The following is a 6,000-nucleotide window of genomic DNA, read 5'->3' as shown; positions in this document are numbered from 1 at the left end:
TATTTACATTAGGATGTCATTTACCAGCATTTGTCGCCTGCCCTACTGTGCCTTGTTTTTCTCTCCTAACATTGCCCTATTTTTCTTTATTATTAATTATTCATCAGTCACTGTTCTTTCCAATCGTCCTGCGCTGTCTTTAATTGGAACACTTTTCGTTAGCCTCCACGCTTATATCCCATTGGTGAGTACGGGTAAGATAGAGAATATATGTAATTTTCCTTTGAGGGAGTGTGGTAAACTGCCATTCATGATCTGAGAGAACCTGCCATATGCGCTCCACCCCATTCTTATTCAAATATTTATTTTCTTCTCATGCTTCGAATCTGTAGTTACTACCGACCCTAAGTACAAGTATTCCGTTACCATTCCCAGTTGCTCGCTACCAACTGTAAATTTCTGTTCCCTTTCGAGAATGTTGAACGTTGCTTTTGTTTTCTATGTAATAATTTCTAGACCAAAGATATTGCTCTTCCTGCCAAAATCATTCATCTTGCTTCAGCAATTCATGCCCTGGGTGACTTACAAGGCAATACCATCAGTAAATCGCAGATTACTAACATATTCTCCATTACTCTTATCGCCAGCTCTTCCCAGTCCAGTCCTCTGTATCCCTCAAGTAAACAGGCAGTGACTGGCATTGGCGATATCGTGTCCCCAGGCCTGACACCCGTTTTTATGGGAATTTAATTGATGACTCAATGCAGGACTGTGGTGGCTATGCAGCAGTTATATATATATATATATATATATATATATATATATATATATATATATATATATATATATATATATATATTCAGTATTTATACAAAAATTCATCTACACATTGATTTCGTACTGATTCCTTAGGTTTTGACTGAGTGAAATGCATTCTCACAATCTATAAATCCTAAATACAGAGGATAGTTATATTCTGCGTTACCCCACTGTCAGTGTGATGTGTGAATTAACTTGTAGCAACACAGCAAAGTGGGCAAGTTGGTATTGCATCTTAAGGTACGAAACAGCGCAACTAACACGAAGGACCAGAAAAACAAGAAACACAGACACGCGCTGACTTACAACTGTCTGTCTTAATCGGAAAACCATATATTTATAATCACTAATCGTCGCGTCAAAGTCTTATTTCATCATCACAAACTACAACCTAAACAGAAAGAAAAATATTTGCTGAAACGTTTGCACCTACAGACTCCCACGTTGTTCAATCAGCCATATCTCGCGCTTAGACAAGGCCATCGAAGTGCTGCTCGCACACGAGCCAGCTTCTGTGACGATATTGCCACATTCTCCTCGTCGCGAGTCGCGCTCGCCTTCGCCTCGTCGCTCTTCGCCTTCTGGGCAACGGTATACCGCTGCTGTAGCAGTTTCTCCATGGTCACAGCTTCAGCCAGAAACGCCGCGACTGTGGTGGGCGGGTTCCGCACGAGGCCGGAAAAAAGCTGTTCTTTGACGCCGTGCATCAGGTGCCGCACTTTCTTCTCCTCACTCATGGACGGGTCGGCGCGATGGCAAAGGCGCGTGACGTCTTCAACGTACATTGCGACCCCTTCGTTCTGACGCTGAACTCGAGAGGTTAGGGCACGCTCGGGATTCTCTCGGCGGTCACTGTGGGCGTACGTACCGAGGAGCTGGCTTCGGAAGGCCGGCCACGTAGAGAATGTGGCCTCGCGGTTCTCGAACCATGTCCGAGCAGCGTCTTCAAGGCTGAAGTAGACGTTCCGCATTTTCGCAGCGTCGTCCCAGCCGTTAAACGTCGGGACCCTTTCGTAGTGAGCTAGCCTGTCCTCGGCGTCGTGTACCTTCCCTGTGACTTCAGTCGTGACACTGGTGGAGGTGCCATCGATGATCCCTTCTCCTGCGCACGATCCTACGCGGCCGCCTCTCGTGACCACTCCTGTTCATCGTACCAGCCGACGGCTCCGAGGCTTGCCCCCCGAGGCCTTCGCTCTTGACGAAGAGACCCTAGCTGTGACTCTCTGATCGGAACGGCAAGCCGACCTTATTCTCTGGTCCTCGGCAACGTGTACCTTCCCTGTGACTTCAGTCGTGACAATATGATACGCCTGTACTACTTCTCGTACAAGTTGCTCTTTATGACGATACAGAACCACAGTGTTGTCAAAGTACGGTGTGCACAGGCAAGATTTGCAATGTGCAACCAACTTTGATGAACAAGAGCCTCCTAAAGAATTAGCATGTTCCAACAGGGGATTATTGAGGCACCTGCCTGTTTGGCCCACGTAGAAATGGCCGCATGAGAACGGAATCCTGTAAACCACTCCAACGCTGCACTGCACAATCTGAGTGCCATGACGAACTCAACACCCTTCTTCGGTGTTACCAATTTTCTTCTTGCGTTTCACTAACGCCGGAACCTTGCTCAATTTGGCGCAGAAAACAGGATCTTGCCACCAAACTTCTCCGCTATCTTCTTCCATCTGTGCGATAGGCGATGAACATATGGGATCACCGCCCCTTTGTTCTTACTGCATTTGCGATCTTCAGCTCCCATTTCTTCTTTCTTTGCTTTCATTTTCCGTAGTAGCCTGTTGCACGCAGACACTAGTACATTTCCGGTAAACCTGCCGCTCTGCAACGAGACCATTGTGTATCAAAGCTTGAACCAACTTCATGCAAGCACGACTTCCTAATAGCCGCTCCCAGGCATGCCATGGCGACCCCATTCTTGACCAGCTTGGAATGATTGGGGTCAAAATCGAGAAGTGGCTTTTGCGCTCTTGGGGCGTTGCGCCAACAAACAGACTGCAGGCGGTCTTCAGAAGGTATCTCGTAAGTGAACCTTAGTTCAGGCGCCGTGCTTGAAAATACTTTCATGATGTCATTCACCACTTCAGGGCTAGCGTCCGTCGGTAGTGCCACAAGATAGTCACCCACATATCTAAGGATGCTCAAAGTACAATCCTTGAGTTCTTTTTCAGTGTCCTGTCTACTGCGCTTAAATATATATTGCTCAGAACAGGTGCTATGCTTGAGCCTATGCATATGCCGGACTGCTGGACGTATATACCCCCTCGTCACGCCACCAACGTACTCTGCAGATACTCGCTTAATAGCTCCAGGAATGAATCCACTGAAATTCCGCATTGCATCACAAACCGACTCTCGTCGTTGTCTCCCGTGATACATTCCTTGACATGTTCAATGAGATTTAGATGTGGCAACGAGTAATATAGATCTTCGATATCGATACTGAAGGCGGATAGAACGCCCAGTTCAGTATTCGATAACAACTTGACAACCTTGACAGAAGTTTCCACCAGGAACGGTTCCTTTATGTCCAAAGATGATAGGTGCCTTTTCAGGAATCCTGACACCAAGTATTGCCTTGTTCCGTGTTCATTCACTATTGCTCTGAAAGAGACATTCACTTTGTGGTTTTTCGCAGAGAAAACCACTTCGAGCTGAATGCCTTTTGTATATACCTACAGTTTTTTTAATACCCTCCAAGCTTAGCTCTTGGAGCAGGGCGACTGCCTGTGTTTTGCACTTCTTCGGGCTAACTTGCACTTGCTTGAAGTGTTTGTTAACTGCTTCCTCTGCTTTTTCCCCAAATAAGCTATCAGGTAAGACTACAAACTTGCCTTCTTGGTCAGCTACTATAGCTCGAAGGTTGTTGGCTAGCAGATGTTCCACGACCTTTGAAATAGGTCTATGCTTCCTATGGTCCTTTGAAGCGTCAATTGCATTCCCACAGTCAGCGCGCACCGGAACCGAATTTCTTCCTTCACTTGCCGAGAGATAGCTCTCGTAAGTGCTATTTTTTCTGAAATGCTCAGCCCTGGATCAACTGAGCACTTTGGTCCAAGGCTAATCAACTTTTCATATTTTTTGTCCAATCTTGCACATCCAAGCAGCAGGACGCCCCTTTCTTCCGTCCTCTTCTCTTTCTTTGGCTGGGTACGCAGTGTCAATTTTCAGATGCATTCAGTAAGCTGTTCAGCCATTGCACTCCAATCTCTGTACACACTCACTTGTCTACTCTTTCCTTCCCTGATGTCGCAATATACCCAGAGGCAGTCCTTGAGATATCTTGCTTGTCTCCAGCATTCCATAGAAATAATTTTGCACATCCGTCTGAGGTGTCCTGAGGAAGGTTTAACAAGTCCGCAGATAGTCTGGATGTCCGTTGGGCAGAGTAAACTTCTAGCATACAAAGACATAGTCCGGGCTCTACACATGTAGACTGCGATGAGCGGAGTCAGTACGGCGGGATTAGAAAGATCAAGGTTTTTACACATAAAAGAGCCCTGTGTACGAGAAATAACTTGTAGCAACATAGCAAAGTGGGCGAGTTGGTAATGCATCTTAAAGTAAGAAACAGCGCAACTAACACAAAGGACCAGAAAAAGAAGAAACACGGACACACGCTGACTTACAACTGTCTGTTTTATTCGGAAAAAAACATATTTATAATCCCTAATCGCCGCGTCAGAGCCTCACGTCATCAAAAACTACAATCTAAAGAGAAAGAAAAATAACAATTGCTGAAACGTAAGCACCTACAGGCTCCCACGGGGTTCCATCAGCCATATCTCGCGCTTAGACAAGGCCATCGAAGTGCTGCTCACACACGAGTCAGCTTCTGTGACGATATGATACGCCTTTACTACTTCACGTACAAGTTGCTCTTTATGACGATATGGCACCATAGTGTTGTCAAAGAATGCTGTGCACAGGCAGGATTTGCAATGTGCAACCAACTTTGATGAACAAGAGCCTCCCAAAGAATTAGCATTTTCCAACAGGCGATCATTGAGGCACCTGCCTGTTTGGCCCACGTAGAAATGACCGCACGAGAACGGAATCCTGTAAACCACTCCAACGCTGCACTGTACAAACTGAGTGCCATGATGAACCTCACACCCGCGAAAGCCACTTCTCGATTTTGACTCCATTCATTCTAAGCTGGTCCAGAATGGGATCGCCATGGCGTGCCTGGGAACGGCTATTAGGAAGTCGTGATTGCATGAAGTTGGTTCAAGCTTTGACACACAATGGTCTCCTTGCAGAGCGGCAGGTTTTCCGGAAAGTGTACTAGTGTCGTGCAACAGGCAACTTCGAAAATTGAAAGCAAAGAAAGAATAGGAGCTGAAGATCGCAAAGGCAGTAAGAACAAAGGGGCGATGATCCCATATGTTCATCGCCTAACGCACAGATGGAAGAAGATAGCGGAGAAGTTTGGTGGCAAGATCCTGTCTTCTGCGCCATACAAACTGAACAAGGTTCCGGCGTTAGTGAAACGCAAGAAGGAAATTGATAACATCAAAGAAGGGTGTGGAGTTCGTCATGGCACTCAGTTTGTGCAGTGCAGCATTGGAGTGGTTTACAGGATTGCGTTCTCGTGCGGCCATTTCTACGTGGGCCAAACAGGCAGGTGCCTCAATAATCGCCTGTTGGAACATGGTAATTCTTTGGGAGGCTGTTGTTCATCAAAGTTGGTTGCACATTGCAAATCCTGCCTAGGCACACCATACTTTGACAACACTGTGGTGCTGTATCGTCATAAAGAGCAACTTGTACGAGAAGTAGTAGAGGCGTATCATATCGTCACAGAAGCTGACTCGTGTGTGAGCAGCACTTCGATGGCCATGTGTAAGCGCAAGATATGGCAGATGAAACAACATGGGAGCCTCTAGGTGCTTAAATTTCTTTCAGTTTAGGTTGTAGTTCGTTATGATGACGTGAGGCTCTGACGCGGCGATTAGAGATTATAAATATGTCGTTTTCCGATTAAAACAGACAGTTGTAAGTCAGCGCTTGTCCGTATTTCTTCTTTTTCTGGTCCTTCGTCTTAGTTGCGCTGCTTCGTACCTTAAGATGTGTGAATATTGTCTATTGTCGAGTATACCTTATGAAAGCGAGCCTTATCATTAAATTCATAAGTCTTTGGTTGTCCTCAGTCTATTGGCAATTAGTTTACTAAATACCTTCTAGACAACGGACAGAAACGATGTGGTCGACATTTTTTCAGAA

This window comes from Amblyomma americanum, chromosome 8, assembly GCF_052857255.1.
Source record: "Amblyomma americanum isolate KBUSLIRL-KWMA chromosome 8, ASM5285725v1, whole genome shotgun sequence".
Taxonomy (NCBI): domain Eukaryota; kingdom Metazoa; phylum Arthropoda; class Arachnida; order Ixodida; family Ixodidae; genus Amblyomma; species Amblyomma americanum.
This window is presented reverse-complemented; position numbering follows the sequence as displayed.